Here is a 15156-nt window from a genome sequence, read left to right on the forward strand (position 1 = left end):
CGGTTTCTCAATGATTATTAGAAACTAGGAGTCTCTTACCTCGTTTCGGAAATCACACAAACAGAAATTTCTTTAAAAATGGTACTGCTTTATGGAAGCATTTAAAAAAAGTTCGTGTGATTTAGTGCAGTAAATTATTATTGTTTAGTTTTTATATGCACATTAAAAAATGGACCAATATTGCCAATATTGTTAAATAAATGGAAATTTACCATAGAGTTCTATCAATGAGTTTGAAAGTTTGTATTTGCTGTTCGTTTATGTAAACAACGGTCAGCCCCTGCATTAGAACAGAGCATCTGTTTTGTGCCAGTATGTCTGTATCCACTTGAGCTGTACTGTGTAATTGTAAACTCCCGCCTCCCCATCCAGCAACGTTGCCAAACATCTAATATTGTTAACTTCAATAATTAGTTAAATATTGCAATTAGAAAAAAATTGTGAGGACATTTTTTCTTTTTTATGGCACGAACAATTATCAGTTAAAATAATGGCACTTATACCCCTTACACCCTATATAATTCCTTTTAAAGTCTGTCTGAATAATCTGAGATAAGGAATCAATCAATTTGAGAGAAAACAGGGAATATGATAATTCAGCTTAATTAAAATAAAGTTTGAAAACACACCTTGGTTCCCCGGAACCCCAGACAATCCCCTGACTACAGATTGGGAAGCACTGCTTTAAACGTCGTTATCACTGGTTGTACTCCAGTCAATACTAGCCATTACAGAAAAAATAAAAGCACTTTCATCTGGGGGCTTTAGCTCCATTAATCCTCCCCCACTCCCCATGGCTGCGTAATGCAATGACCAAAAATTTGTGACAGTATGTCATGAAAGGGATTTACTTAAGTTTATTATTCCATTATTCCAGTAATATTTATTTGAAGTCACTATTGCGTTCAATAAATCAGATTTATCTAATAAGTAACTATGAAGTCAATGCAGCTAAACTTCCTGAAGCTGAAAGAAGTGCGAAAAACACAATTAAAACTCCTGGCTTCGCTCATTCATCCATTGTGAAGGTATGTGACGCATCAAACCGATCTGGAAAATTATTATTTATTGTTCAGCTTAAATTCATCATTGCAACGATACCTATAGTATACTTATAAACGTTTTTACAAGTTGCTATTAAAAATCGAGACAAATTGATTTTATACCCTCAAAACAAGACAATCCCGATTAATCGGGACGTATGGGCACCCTATTTGGATGGGGGAACATTACAAGAATTTTAAATGCTTACAAGAAAGTTGTAAAGATCGGATGTCTACTAGTGTCTTGCAATGTTAGAACATGAGAGAGGCAACCAAGACATTAAAAACTTCGTCTTATTTCATATGAAAAACTAATCGCGAGATATGTGCTAAAATTCTTAAGGGCTTAAAACATGAGTGAAGAACAGAAATATTTTATAACATGCCTCGTTCTGCGTTGCGAACATCGGCGAATATCGAACTTCGCAGTACTCGACAAACTTGAACCGAACATAGCGCCTGTAATGCACGACATTAGTGTGTACCAATGTATGAGAAATTGCTGTGGAAGAGTTTATGACATCTCACGTAATATACAGAGTGAACCGTAAGTAATGTCTTTCGTTTAAGACATTTAAGACATTTTGAACAAAATGTTTAATACAATTTCGCTCGTTTTTGTTTCCTTTTCGAGATAAAAATTGTTTCACATGCAATATTTCATAGCGTATTTTGGGAAAGCAATTCATTTAATTCCCAATATGCTCAGTAACCTTAACGAAGCAGTGGATTATGATAATAAATATTATTGAAAGAATTTTAGTTTTATCCTTTGAAGTGCAGAATTCGATTCGAACAAATGTAGCATTGTAAAATTCCTTTGCAAAACAAAAAGTTACACTTGTTCGGATCAAATTTTTGCACATTTAAAGGACAAAATTTAAATTATTTCAATAATTTATTATCATAATACACTGCTGTCTTAAATTGACTGGGCATAAAGGGAATTAAATCAACGGCTTTCCCAAAACACGCTACGAAATGTTTGATGTAAAAATTTTTTGTCTCGAAAAAGAAGCAAAAGCGAGCAAAATTGTATTAAACTTTTTTCTTTAAATATCTCAAAGAATAACCCCTGAAAATGACATTACGTACGTTTCATCCTGTATAATACGTGTAATAGATGGGATGAGCGTAATTTCGCCATCACGTAAAAGCCTTATGAAGTGAATGCAAATAGCTATCGTCTTAGTTTTGCCCTGCGAAGTTCATTACTTTAGCTTGATGAACAGGACACGAACACGAACATGTCTTCTGGCAGACGTGGACCCCTGTTTAAATCGACGATGCAGAAACGTTCATCACGGAAGCTTCACGTCACCATGAAAATAACAAGAACTGCAGCAAAGTCTACAGTGGCAATGTCATCGGTTTAAGCATATACACAATTGTGACAGCAGGTCACACTTAACCATCTTCATTTTTGGACGTCATACATTAGGTTGAAAGATCATCGATTTTTCGGTGACGCAAATGTCACCAAGTTAGAAAATGTCCGATTATTTGCCAAAAAATATTCCATAGTTCATTAAATTCCATAACACAAAAAATGAATCCGTAACATGAAAATTGTCAATTGTGCATTCACATACCAACGTCTATGACAATCCATCAGTACCCGGCGGCTAGTCTACGTAATGTTATTTTCAAAAAGTAATCATAACTAAATTGGAATGGCGGTTAGTTGCGTCCTAATTGAGCCAATCACCTACTAGGGGACGGTTAGTTGCGTCCCTTCTACCTGCTCAGTAAGATCACTGAGCTGGTCTCTGGCATTTATTTGTTTGTTTGTTACAGGCCTTGCTTTGAGACCGTAGTGGTTCAGTAAAAGGTATTACTCGACCGAGGCGAGTGGAGCTACGGGCGTAATGTGGACTATAGCGATGACGCTATACGAACGCAGGAGCAGTATAAGTGGCGCTCCAGGCTGCAGGACTCCACTGGCCTCGGTCGAGTAAAACTATCGATATGATGAAGAGTGAGAAAGGTAGGTCCCTTTTTATAGTGGACGGCTACAAATTCCGGTTTCAGAAGGATTTGAATGGTGAAGTTCAGAGATGTGCCTCCTGCAAAAGAACGTGCAAGTGTTACATAAAGCTTGATCAAAAAACACGATAATCGACAGTTTCCAACATAACCACGAACAAGAAAAAGGAAAAGTGTTAAACAGACAGAAGAGTGAAAAGTTAACGTGGTTAGTACCACAGTCTAGTATACACAGTCACGAAGCTCAATACGTAGTAAATATGCATCCATAGATAGTTGCTAACCACTATGATCGCTACTATCGCCTCATTACAGACAATGCGAAATAGTATCGGCACAGTCTATTGTTCCTAGCACCCTCACAACAAGCTTCGTGACTGTATATACTAGACTGTGGTTAGTACAATCATATAAGATACCATTTTAAAGAGGAAAAATCAAATAGTAAATTTGAAACATAAAGTCTATAATTTTCCGCTCAAAATCCGTAAATGTACGAAGAATGAGACTCAAAATTAAAACTTGCAGGCCTACACCCTTTTCAGAAAATCTAAAAATTAAAATTAATTCAATATGAATACACAGAATGAAAGGGGTATAACTGCATTAATTTTAAGAACAGAATTTTTAGGTTGTAAATAACCAAAAAGTCAAATGTAATATTGTTATTTGAATAACGGTTTAGCCGAGAAAAATAATTTGTGTCTGAAGTGTGAATCCCATTTATGGCAAAACTATTGGGAATTGAGACATATGAATGGTAAGATATTAACCCGAAGAACAAGTCGAAAAAGAAAAATCATTATTTTGTCATTTCTTCAAAAACGCTTCATTTGTGGTAATAACATACAAAATTAATTGATTAAAAACACATTTACAGTGTGACAGAAATTTAAATCAGTTCATTTTGTACGTTAAATTGAATTGAATTTACGGGAGGGGTGCACTATTGTCCAACACTGCGATGTTACAGTCTATTGCGCTAACCCTCAAGCTAGGCGCATTCCCAAACCCACACTGGCTGACTACACTAATGTTCGCTGTGTACTCAGGTGTCGAGCAGGCAACCCCCCTCATCCCCTCTGAACACACGCTCTCGCCATGAAACAATACTAACAATACCATCCCATCGCACCTCTTCATACTCATCCTCTTTCACAATAGCCCTGCCAAGACTCTGGAACTCGCTACCTGCTAGCATCAGGGACTGTCGAAATAAAATTCAATTCAAACGCAAACTTACTAGGCACTTGGTCAGTAATTGAGACTCGTTCAGACATGGTTTCTTGTAAATAGTTCTTTTAATCTACCACAAAATATCTCAATATCCGGTAATTTCATCACTATAGAATTTTGTTATTGTAGGTTTAATTTGTAATTTAGTAAATACAAAAATATTCTTTGTTCTTAACTTCTATGATAAAATGTCTAGCTTTCATTAATCAGGTATTCTTATTTAATTTTTATTGTAATTGTAATTGTAAATTTAATATTAATTGTAATCTTATTGTTCATGTTATAGTTGTAATCCCCTGGTAGAGGGGCAGAGAAGGCCTGACGGCCTTATCTCTACCAGGTTAAATAAATAAATCTAATCTAATCTAATCTAATCTAGGCCAGCCCCTCCGTTCGTCGCCAGCCGGCGATCGGGGAATGCTATGGAATGATGACGAAATGGAGAAATGATGACGGAATGATGTAATTGTACGTTATTACTAGAGCTAGGATTTATATGTAGTAAGAGTTAAGAATGACGCCTAGTATAGTTGAGTCCATGTGATGCCGGTTAAGAAGGTTTTAAGCCTGGTTGACAAGACTCGAAATGCAAAAAAAGTCGCAAGGACTAGACAATGTAACTTTTAAACCCCCGCTGTTTTGTAAGTGGTGGTTAAGAGGATTAAAGACCCTTAGCGCTAACTAATGGAAGTACTGAATGACAAAAATGGCAAGTATAAGGAGTGGGGAACATGACTTGCATCTTCATACTCTATACTGACTAAAAATATTAGCTTTTATTACATACGAATCCTGGCTCTAGTTATTACACAAATGAAGCGTTTTCAGAAGATATGACAAAGGCATATTTTTTTCGGCTTGTTCTTCGAGTTGATATCTTACCATTTCATTCATTCATTCATTCATTTATAGTGTTCTGCCCAAGGGCAGGTCTTTCACTGCAAGCCCAGCATTCTCCAGTCTTTCCTATTTTCTATCTTCCTCTTTGTCTCCGCATATGATCCATATATCAAAGTCGTCTGTCATCTTATCACTCATACGTCTTAATATCCAATAGTTTTACCATAAATGGGATTCAAACTTCAGTCACAAATTATTATTTCTTTCGAATAAACCGTTATTCAAATACCAAAATGATATTCAACTTTTTGGTCACAACTAAAGATTAGAGAGATTACTTGAAGGAAAAACTGAATGAGGTAGAAACAAATTCAAACTGCTGAGCTATTTATACCGGAACCCACACTGTCTGAAGTTGAAATTGCTATCGAAAATCTGAAAAAGTACTATTTTTATTATTTTTATTATTATTTTATTATTATTATTTTTATTATTGAAAAGTATTTATTATTTTATTATATTTAAATTGATCTCCAATTTTTATTTTTGTATACTTCACCTGACATAATTAGGAACATAAAATCCAGACGTTTGAGATGGGCAGGACATGTAGCACGTATGGGCGAATCCAGAAATGCATATTGAGTGTTAGTTGGGAGGCCGGAGGGAAAAAGACCTTTGGGGAGGCCGAGACGCAGATGGGAAGATAATATTAAAATGGATTTTAGGGAGGTAGGATATGATGGTAGAGACTGGTTGCTCAGGATAGGGACCAATGGCGGGCTTATGTGAGGGCGGCAATGAACCTACGGGTTCCTTAAAAGCTATTAAGTAAGTAAGTACAACTAAAGATTCTGTTCTTAAAATTAATGCAGTTATACCCTTTCAGCCAGTATGTGCCTTATTGATGTCACTTACGAGGTTCTAGCCTGTCTTCGGACAGTTGACTGAACGACAACAGTCATATGTCATACACCATTTCAAAGAGGGAAAACCAAGTAATACTTACTTACTGTACTCCAACCAGGAGAAAGTCTCAGGGGAATGAGACGCAGTGGGATAATGCTGTGAATGAATGTTGTCATGAGATGGCATAAGGTCACACACGTGGGTACACGCATCTCCATTGGCTAACTCTCAAAACACAACGATAACACTGATATACACATATTTATACTACCCTAGTTACAAAATTACATCACTTTTAATCTCCTGGTCTTTTAATCCCTCCATACAGGAAATAACACATGCAGGAGAGAGCATGTTTTTTAAACTGACGTTACAACGGTAATATTGTCTATCTACTTCGCTCCAATAGATGACGCAATAGTAAGCACATTCCTTTCACGGTTAATCTCCTGGTTGGAGAACAGTACTTATGGCTTTTAAGGAACCCGGAGGTTCGTTGCCGCCCTTACACAAGCCCGTCCCTATCCTGTGCAAGATTAAACAAGTCTCCATCATCATATCCCACCTCCCTCAAATCCATTTTAATATTATCCTCCCATCTACGTCTCAGCCTCCCCAGAGGTCTATTTCCCTCCGGTCTCCAAACTAACGCTCTATATGCATTTCTGAATTCGCTCATACATGCTACATGTCCTGCCCATCTCAAACGTCTGGGTTTAATGTTCCTAATTATGTTAGGTGAAGAATACAGTGCGTGCAGTTTTGAGTTGTGTAATTTTCTCCATTCTCCGGTAACTTCATCCCTCTTAGCTCCAAATATTTTCCTAAGAATCTTATTCTCAAACACCCTTAATCTCTGTTCCTCAAAGTTAGAGTTCAAGTTTCACAACCATACAGAACAACCGGTAATATAACTGTTTTATAAATTCTAACTTTCAGATTTTTTGACAGCAGACTGGATGATAAAAGCTTCTCAACTGAATAATAACAGGCATTTCCCATATTTATTCTGCGTTTAATTTCCTCTCGATTGTCATTTATATTTGTTACTGTTGCTCGAAGTATAAATTTCCAATTTTATAGTTGCATTTCATACAATATTCTGGTTACGAGACATCATCATAAAACCAAATAATAAAAAATAAAAAATAAATAAATGTTTTTACAGAAATTTCAATTTCGTTCCTCCTTAAATTGCACATGAAAAAGTTTGTTTTGTTCATACACTTCATTTTATATGCATTATTATGACCTTATAATGTAGAAAAACTCCGGAACCAACCTACAGTATATAGTGGCCAGCTCTGTATTAAATTGTGACTGCGCACTTGTAATGCACATTCGTTTTGCATGCATTTCTAAGCTCAACTGATGATATTGCTCAGGCTGCATGTAAGTGAAGTTACAGCCACTTCAAGAAATGTCAGTAGAATCCACGTGGAGTGCAGATAATGATCGCCCTGGTTTTGCCGTGCGAGATCGATTAAACGTCCCCTGTGCTTTCATTACTGTTGACAAGTACGAGATAAGTTAGAAGACAACCAACTTCAGAGACTCCTGCTACTTCTGTCCACAAAGCCTTGCAGACGATGGATTCAACCAGCCTAGCAATTCAAGAGGACGCTTCTAGACCTGCTTCATTTGGAAGCACGCTCAGATTTCCTTTGCGTATGAAATCAATATTCACAACACGTTGTCTTAGACATGCAAACACCAGATTGGTCTATTATTACTTTACTCCGGACGGCTTTCCCGGAGAACTCAATGAATTCGTGATTGAATCAAAGGTGTCGGGGCAGATTTTCATGGGTTACTTCCGATTCTTTCATAGTACTTTTTACTTTACCACTCATTATCAGTCATAAAATAGTCATTGTTATGTTACTGTGGATCTCGTGATCTAAGGCAAAAAGTATTAATAGTCATTCATGGGATAAAGTCAGTCTCTCCCTCTCCCTACCCTCTCTCTCTCTCTCTCTCTCTCTCAAGCTCTCATACATACATACATACATACATACATACATACATACATACATACATACATACATACATACATACATACATACATACATAAACACACACCATGCACATAGACCTTTTCCTATAAAGTGCATTAAAATTCTGTTCATTTGTCACTGTTAATCCTGGACCGGCCAACCTGAGTGTGATTTTCCCTTTTCCACAGTTACCTAAGCAAATACCGGGTTGAAATTTTGATTGCCACGGCTCATTTTCCCTCCTGTGTAGAAGAAGAATTAGATTTTATATCATATTATTCATCTTCTTCATCTCATTCAATAGACATATTCAGGTCAAGATGCATGTCTTCATCCGCTTACGAAAGGGGGCGCCTTCTCCGCAACAGTTCCCAGCCTTCCGCAATATCTCTGCCAGGATTCATTCCTTAAGGGCACTTCTAAGGGAGCTTCGACACCTTGGAAGGGCCGTTGGAATGGATTCTGTCCTGCTTGGTCACCTTGGCGGTATGAACTTAGAGCGGGTGAGGAGTCACATGCGGCCGGTAGGCTGGTACACCCTCATTATCATTCATCCCATACAATTCGGGGTGCACAATAGGCCTCAGTATGACCGACGTGCAAAGGGTCGTCCTAACCCGACCGTACATGAAATTAGTAGAACAAGATGCCGAATGTTTAAATTAATAAAAGTATGATGTTTTCACAACAGGTAATATTGGCCAAAACAAGAGAAAAAGTTTCCATAAACATATTTTATCCGAAAACAAAGATCTTTGGGAGAAATGGGTCATTCTTTATTGTGGCCTATTATCGTCAACACGCAGATGGAACTGGCAAGGGGCACACCCTTTGAAAGTAGTATACGGGTATGTATGTATGATAAAGAAACATTAAATAAAACAAAAACAACTGAATTACGAACCGAAATACACAAAACTATCTCAAAAATAAGTTCAAACTTGCATTTTATCTGTCCTTGCATCAGGCTGTTGGAACAAAAGTTCTTACATTTATTTGTTTGGATTTATGGCATATTATGTCGCATAAATTTTGCTTAAGCTGGAATAGTCTGTTGGTAACACAGCAACAAATGAAGTGTAGTTTGAATGATTTTATGTTCGCAGTAACAGCAATAACTAATTTTTCAATATAAAAATTGCTTACTCATGTCTGTACCTTACCTGCGGAAGATGTTGTATGTCCTCCATTTATTGCTTTTAATGCCGCTTTATGAGCGGAGTTCCCCCTCTGGGAGTAATCTATATCCCCGCTGTTCCCTTGAGGCCGTGTCTAAATGTCAGGACTTTGTTCACATTAAAATATCACGGTTTAATCGATATGTTATTTTAATTCTATATAAAAATTCTTCTTAAGTTTGTGGATATGACTACAATTTTATTAGCATGCCCTACTATCGGCAACTAGCTAGCCTGTCCCAATAACACTTTGTACAGAAATGAAGTATTAAATTAATCAAATTATTTCATAGAAATTAAGGCGGCCGAGAAGCTCAGTTGGCTACGGACTGGAAGGTCCGGGGTTCGATCCCAGATGGTGACAGGATTTTTTCTCGTCGCCAAACTTTCAGAACGGCCCCGAGGTTCACTCAGCCTCCTATAAAATTGAGTACCGGGTCTTTCCTGGGGGTAAAAGGCGGTCAGAGCGTGGTGCCGACCACATCACCTCATTCTAGTGCCGAGGTCATAGAAAGCATGGGGCTCTACCTCCATGCCCCCCCCAAGTGCCCTCATGGCATGTTACGGGGATACCTTTACCTTTTACCTTTTATTTCATAGAAATTAATTCTTATATTACTCAAAAAGTTACTTTTCGTTGCATTTTTTAAATTTAAATGCGTCTATGTTGAAGATCTGAGAAAAAGCGAGACACGAAAATGTGTACGATTCAGCGGTGCGCCAACTTCAACTGTTAGCACAGTCTAATATATAGTCACGAATTAATATTTGAGGAGAAAAATTCGCTCCGGCGCCGGGGATCGAACCCGAGTCCTTGGTTCTACGTACCAAGCGCTCTGACCACTGAGCTACACCGAATTCAAGCTGGGTACGAAACTGTGGTCGGTAAAATTGAAAAAGATAATAGGTCACACGACTTGAAACATTGGGAGTAGAACAAAAATAAAATATATATCCGAAAAATATCGCAATTAATACATTATACGGCTTCACTGTCGAAAGCAGACTTCAAATTAAAGGAAGGGATGGAGTTGAGAAGAAATTTCCCTCTCATGAAAGTTTTTCTCTACCTCTTACATTATTTATTTATTTATTTCCCATCACAGATAAAATTTACTCACCTTCCCAAATCTCTCTGCACGCTTATGCTCAGCAGAGAACAATAATTCTAGTTGTTAACATATTTACTTACAAATGGCTTTTAAGAAACCTGCAGGTCATTGCCGCCCTCACATAAACCCGCCATCGGTCCCTATCCTGTGCAAGATTAATCCAGTCTCTATCATCATATTTCACCATCAAATCCATTTTAATATTATCCTCCCATCTACATCTCAGCCTCCCGAAAGGTATTTTTCCCTCCGGCTATGCATTTCTGGATTCGCCCACACGTGACACACGCCCTGCCTATCTCAAACGTCTGTATTTAATGTTCCTATTATGTCAGGTGAAGAATACAATGCGTGCAGTTTTGTGTTATGTAGCTTTCTCCATTCTCCTGTAACTTCATCCCTCTTTGCTCCAATATTTTCCTAAGAACCTTATTCTCAAATACCCTTAATCTCTGTTCCTCTCTCAAAGTTACAGTCTAAGTTTCACAACCGTATAGAACAACCGGTAATATAACTCTTTTATAAACTCTAGCTTTCAGATTTTTTGAAAGCAGACTAGATGACAAAAGCTCCTCAACCGAATAATAACATGCATTTCCCGTATTTATTCTGCGTTTAATTCCTTTTATATTTGTTACTGTTGCTCCAAGATATTTTATGTTTCCATTTCGTACAATATTCTGGTGTTAACATATTCAATTACATTAATTTAAATTTACAATTAATTAATTATATAATATATTAACTAGAATTATTTAAGTTATACAATGATCCAAATTAAAATCTTTTGAAGTCAGAACAGACAAATGATCTAAATTGTGACAAAGAAGATGACAAGGATCCAAAATATCTATATTTCAACGCGTAAATCAAGTTTCGACAACTGAACATACAGTACCTAGGCCCTAATTTTTGCTAATATCTTGAGTAACGTTTTCACAACTATGCTAACCTGCAAAATGATTAGGCTCCTTCTTTCTGTCCTTGAGTTCTTATTTTTGTTGTTCCAGCACGTTTGTGTATTTACACTATTATACATTTTCCTTCTTTTATTTAGGCGAAAGTCTGCTTTTAATGCAACTTAATTATTCATGCACGTAACTTAATTTTTAATAACGAGCTACCCATTATTGTAGTCACATTTCACTGCTGTCAGTGTACAGTCACTTGCCATCACAGAATTAAAATATCAGCTTATTGTTGTATTGCCGTATGATTTGATTTCTTTTGAGTTTTGTTTACTACTAACTCTTTTCTTTGTTGTTGTACACTATTAATACAGTAGAGTGTGTCAGCTTCCTATTACTGTAACCTCCAACTAAGTAGTTAATAGGCTATAATGTAATACTATAATCAATGAAAGACATTTTCATATTTAACTAATTTAATGGGTAAATTTTGTAAATTAAGATTCACTCAGGTGGCCTGGGGTTCAGTTGGTAGAGAAACTGGTCACGGACTGGAAAGTCCCAGATTCAATCACAGGTGGTCGCGGTATTTTTCTTGTTGCCAAAATTTTCAGAACGACCCGAGGTTCACTCAGTCTATCAAATTGAGTACCAGGTTTCTCCCCAGGGGGTAAAAGGCGGGCGGAGCGTGGTGCTGACCACACCATCTCATTCTAGTCCCGAGGTCAAAGAATGCATGAGCTCTACCTCCACATCCCCTAAGACCTTCAGGCATATATGAGGGATATCTGTACCCTTTAACTTAATATTCACTCAAGTCCCTCCCGCTGGCCAATAAAAATTGCATTCAAAGTAAGAGAATTTTATGTAATTTCCATGAATCTACCGATAGTGACATTTAAAACAATTCATAAATGTATTTACTAACATAAGGAATATTTCGACAGGTTGCAGGCTATATTTCTGCATTTCTACTACAGTATTGTGTGCACTTCAAATACAATGCAACTACGTGAAAGATGAATATCGCGGATCGCTATACAATTATTATTCAATGTCATCTGCGAGGAAAAAGTAATAGAGAAATAGTGACCGAGTTAGCTCAGGCGGTAGTGTTTGAGACTCACATTCGGAAGGTCCCGGGCTCAAACCCCATGGCCGACCAATCTGACTGGGGTTTTTCATCGTTTCCTTCAGTCACAAAGGCAAATACAGGATTGGAAATTTCCATGTTCTGTTTCATCACAATATCATAAACATTAATCAAAATATCTGTAGTGCTCGGGAAAAGTGGCACAAGTCAAAAATGTTAATTTTACGGGAGAAGGAAAAAAACTACCTTCACACTGGTTTATGTCGATTTGATTTTCTTCTGTATGAATTATTCTAATGGAAGAAATACTTATGTATCTTTTCCCAAACGAGCAGATGTTCCGTAAGTTGTTAATAAAAAAATTTGTGGAAACTGACTTATGCCACTTTTCCCAAGCATTGCAGATATAAATCGTCGTTGTTACTGCAATAACTCCTATGTGCAAAATATTAAATTTTTCAGTAGGAAGAAAAAACACATTTATTCAACCTATTGGCAGCCGTACATAGGGGATTGTGAATTCTTACATTTTCGAAAGAAAGAAATATAATTACATATAGGAGATTTTATTAATTGCTGTATCACTATTTAAGTTATTTAAAAGAGCAAAAATCTGAAACTCGATAAATGTCACATAGGAGGTATTGCAGGAACAACGACGATATAATCAGTTACAACACAACAGAAGTAGGAACTCAACAATAGTGAAAACGGCCTACTGGTATAACCACAGATGTTAAAACGTGTATAAAAATAAACAACATTAACAAGTAGGCCCTATAATACAATTTATTAACAAGACAAGAAATTGCCACTGAATGTGACCATTAATGTGTATAAATTATGACCATCGCCTCGAAATGTGCTACAGTTTTTTTTATTATAATTTTTTGTTTGTAAAATTATATTAAAACGAGAGGTCTTCCGTTCTTTCTATAACTTCGTCTATGCGGCATTTAAACTGAAGAATAAAGTGTTTTATTTAAAACTATTTTTAAATTACTTAATTTACTTACGTATCAAATTGCAGGGCTTAATAAACAGTATGCACTCAAACCCTAGTCTCTCAATGTAGGCATGAGAAATGATAGTACGTTTATTAATACGGGACCAACAACGCACTTTTCTCTTCATTCATTTCAATAAACACGTGATTTGCTGTTAACAATACAATCAACTGTCGTCCATTTTGTTTCTAGTTTGTCTTTTCAAGAGAAATTACTGGGAAATTAGTTTTATTTTAGACAAAGTTCGTGTCGTGTACCAGTGCCCGTGCCACAAGTGGCTACCATAATTGTGAAGAGTCTATCTCATTTTAAAGCGTTTCGTTTCCCATTATAGTCAGTCGAGAGCGCAACATGAAGATAGTACACAGCGACTATACAGCCGCGCAACCATCGATCCAATCGACCCTAGAAAAGGGCCGTTTATGTAGACAGAGACAGAAACATGAGGGAGGCGTTTCGAGGACCTGACAATCAAAATGAAATTCAACAAGCCATAATGAATTTTCAATCGTAACAATTAATTAATTAAATCGGTTTAATGTTAATTAAATATATGCCTTACCTCGAGTTAATTCTTCTTTTAAACTGTCACTTAAATGAAAATAACACTTCCCAAAAAAATTGAGTAATCACAGTTCAGATGTGACAAAAGAATCAAAACACAGAAAAGGTAACGCTGTGATGTTGCTTATTTCGTTCTACTGTAACGCGTATCTCATACTGAACTCTCGTACGCGAGCGAATGTACAACGCGCAACACTTTTCGCGGCTTCCGAGCTTGAAACTGTGAGCCTAGCGCTGCGGCGACCCGAGCCTTCAGCCTGGTGCTGGGACTGTGCTGTGGAGGTGTGAGTGAACACCGTGCGTGGATATGTGACGGGATCGCATTTGCCACTCCCCCAACAAATACAAATCCTTGTACCACAGCTCCGTCGCTTTGCGCAGGCTCTCCATTCTTATTTACGCGCGCGTTACATAATAATATGACCGTCGGAATCTCAACAATGATACATGGATATCTTGGGTGATGATTTTACTTTTCTCTGCTGTGCGTGTAATCAGAATTTCCGTACTAGACAACCGGTATAGTCTGGATTAAACGGCAGCATTTATCCTCTATATGTAGCTCTGCGATTATTATTTTTTTCTCAAAGGAAAGGGCTCTCTCTCTCTCTCTCTCTCTCTCTCTCTCTGCCCAGTATCGTGAAACACTCTATTTCATCATCATTAAAATTCGGCCAATAGTATTGAAATCACTATACTCAGATTAATAATGCCCAAATTCTTCTTCCGCAGGGTTGTCACCTTCGTAATTTCCTATTTTCGGACAGCTAGAAAGACTTAAGTCAAACCCAGGTTTTTTCTGATTACAATATGCTAATATACAGGGACATCATTTTATTTTTATTAACATTTTTAATATTAATCTGGCTATACCTTTCTATTAACGATTGAAACAGGAAACACCGTTTGCTACTCCTTCCACGACTGGAGTTCCATGATACTGGCGTAAAATACAAATCACTTTACTAGGTATAGGAGGGAAGAAAAGTAGTTCATCCATTTATGTAAACTAGGAAATATCGCAATTTTGAGTTTGATAATTTTCATTAGGTTTTTGTTTAATCAAAATACAGTACTGTATTAACACTTAGTGTTTTTACACACGAATTGAGCTATCCATTCGGACGTATTAATTATGCAATGTATATTGTACTGTTACAGCACATTAGCGTACAATATAGAGAATGAAGTTAAATTGAAAAATAATCATAATATGGATATTTAAACACATTTTTGAAAATGGTGGCCGTTCATTTCGATACAGGCTTCAGTTCTTTTGTGCA

The 15156-nt window shown here is 36.9% G+C and overlaps 1 protein-coding gene across 1 annotated transcript in view; it reads right to left on the minus strand.

Annotated features, from left to right (window-relative positions):
* Positions 1–14189, minus strand: part of LOC138713405 (tubulin polymerization-promoting protein homolog) — a 149467-nt gene extending 135278 nt beyond the window's left edge. Inside the window, exon 1 of the mRNA XM_069845488.1 lies at positions 13872–14189. The gene's annotated coding sequence lies outside the window, so the exon portion shown is untranslated. The remainder of the gene's footprint in view (positions 1–13871) is intronic.
* Positions 14190–15156: the final 967 nt, after the last annotated feature.

Source organism: Periplaneta americana, chromosome 14 (genome assembly GCF_040183065.1).
Source record: "Periplaneta americana isolate PAMFEO1 chromosome 14, P.americana_PAMFEO1_priV1, whole genome shotgun sequence".
NCBI classification, from domain to species: domain Eukaryota; kingdom Metazoa; phylum Arthropoda; class Insecta; order Blattodea; family Blattidae; genus Periplaneta; species Periplaneta americana.